Here is a 2,881-nt window from a genome sequence, read left to right on the forward strand (position 1 = left end):
CCCCCGCACCACCACCATCACTGCTTGGTATGATTTGACATCGTGAAATGGAGCAGTGCATAACCGTTTCCCCATTATGCAAAGTTATATTACAGCTATTTTTTTTGTAATCTCTGTCAGTCATGTCATTCTGTGGCAACAACCTCTGGGTGGCTGTAACACTGAGATATGGAACTTGAAAGAAACAGGATGAAGCCTAATAGATGAACCACAGCCTAATGCAGCATGCAGACACAATGACACATCAAGATTCAGCGCTGGAAATGAGAGCTGCTATTAAAAGTCCAACTCTATATATTTACTCTGAACTGATAGCACAGCTTTTAGCTGGAAAGAATGACATATGCCTCACTGTATATCTGTTTATTGCTGTTAAATTCAGTTCATTAGAGCATTCGTTTATTTTAATCATTTTAGGTTTTCCATTAATGTTTAGTTAACAATCACTATTAACAGCATACTACTTCTTCTTCTGCATAACAAATCACATTCCCTGTAAAATATTACTGTATAATTACATTAATGTTTCCTGTTGTTTAATAAAACAATATTGTTGTGGGATTGTTACTGTGAAAGTACAATTTTTACAAAAAAGTATTGCATAAGAAAATATTTCGATTTTCTTTCCTCTGTAAAACTCCACACAAGAGTATTTTGCTGCCTTCAGACACTTTTGCAAGCAGAAACACATGCAACAAACAATTTTTTTTCACCACTTAATTGCCTTACTTAGCCTTGCTGCTTTTGTAATGGGTAATTGGTTGTCATGACAGTCTATTCATAGCTCAGAAGCCTGAGCAACAACAAAAAAAAACCCTTACCAAATATATTTGAAGTCAGCATGTACAAGATCACTGATGGAAGCTTTCCTCTACTCTAATGTCTAGTAATAAAGGAAATTACAGAGTCTTGCTAATATCATGCAAACATGCTGAACTGGGTTTAGTTTATTCTTTGTGGTGGTGCAAGAAAATGTATTATTCATGTATGAGGTATCTGCGAACACTGCAATTATTTAACAAAATGAAACAGGAAATTTGGTCTGACAGCTTAAATTCTTTTAGCTTGCACATTTAAAGCTTACTAAAACCCATGTTTGCATGTAACATGATCATACTCACAACCTAGGTAGATTTCATCAGATGATTCTTTGTGTGCAAACATGACGAAAAGAGGTCAGATCTTAAAATATTCAGTCTTTGAGCTGTTGCAGAAAAACATGCAAAGCCAGCGTTCACCAAGGTCTGTTCAGAAAAGAAAGCACTATTAATGTAAGCTGCTAATGAGATATATACATTATGCTTAAGTGGACTGGCTTACAACAGATTTCTGCATGCTTCATTCAGTCATGGTGATTATCTGTTAGTGCTATTCGCAAGAATTTAGATTTTTTTTATCATTGTCGACAATTAAACGCTGCAAAATACTAATTATAGGAGCTGATGTTTGGATGATGTATTTCCACCTTTTGGAACACTACAATTGCTGGTCTTCAATTATGTATGTATCTTCTAGCACATCTACTACTAATTTGTTAGAGCTGTTTCAGAATAATACCTCTCTAATTTGTAAAACAAAATATTACAGGTTAATGCTGCCAATTTCCTCATGTTCACGTTCATTTCCTGTCTTGACCTTTTGACCTACAAGAACTTCACTGGCCGAACAGTTAAGGTTAACTGCTGTATATAACTAATTTCTTGAATCGTGAAGGTCCTGCTGTACACTGCTAAGCTTCCAAACACCCGCTGTCATGCACAAACACACAGTAACCTTTCTCTGTCACTGTGGTAACCTTTCTGGTAACCACAGTGACAGGCAAAATAGAGGTGGGAAGTAATGGAAGGAAGTTAGCCCTCTCGGTTGGAGAAGGCTGACCTGTGGAGTTGGGTTTGTTCAGGTGTGACATAAATGTAGGCGACCAAGGTAAGGAAACTGAAATAACAGAAACTCTTTTTGGCAGCTCACCTTCTCTTTACCAAACTCACACTTCCTATGAGATATTAACCAAGTTCACTGAGGGGGTACAGGTATTAATTTCACTGGAAAAGCGCAACTTATTTCACTCTATATCTCAGCTGCCCCCCTTTTGTCCATGAATACAGGTTTTCAAATGCCTACCAGAATATAACAGTAAATATCAAACAGTAGATACAACTGACTCCTGAGCTATTTGGAGGGTTGAACAAGAAATGAAATCACTGGGTTCTTCGTGTCATTGCTTGACAGAGAATTGGGGGGAATTACACTAGCTGGTGTAATTATATGAGTCAGACATAACACAGACACACACACTCTAAGAGAGCAAGAATGTAAGATAGATAAATACAATAAGAGAAAAATAATATTATTGAAGCTGCACTTTCTTCTCACTTCTATTATGACTTATCCTTGAAATACAGCAGCAATACACTTGGCATTGCCTGCTGATGTGCAAGCATTTTTTTGACACAAAACATGGATGACAAATGCACTTTGAAATCTAGAGTAAATTAAAGCAAGAAGGCCACCATACATCCTCAGGCTAAAGCAGTGATTGATTCGTGCCGACTGATTGATTGACTGGTTGAAACAAGCAGTGAGCTGGCATTTTCTGACATCCTTGAAGAAAATTAGTGCAGACAAAGCCTATTTTTCAAGCACCTTGAAGACACTACTGATTAAGTCAAATGCTGCCCCTAGTCGTATATGCATTCATAACCGGAGAGAATCTTCCATCACACAAATGCACAAGTTATCAAAGTTTTGATGACAGAGTGGGATTTTCTCAATGACTGCACAAGGAAAATGCACACGTCAAGCACTTTTGGGTAGTTTTTGTCACGTGTCTGTTCAGGGGATGGTGTGTGTGTGTGTGTGTGTGTGTGTGTGTGTGTGTGTG

This window comes from Pundamilia nyererei, unplaced genomic scaffold (assembly GCF_000239375.1).
Source record: "Pundamilia nyererei isolate P.nyererei 1_Seehausen unplaced genomic scaffold, PunNye1.0 scaffold00024, whole genome shotgun sequence".
In the NCBI taxonomy this organism is placed as follows: Eukaryota; Metazoa; Chordata; class Actinopteri; order Cichliformes; family Cichlidae; genus Pundamilia; species Pundamilia nyererei.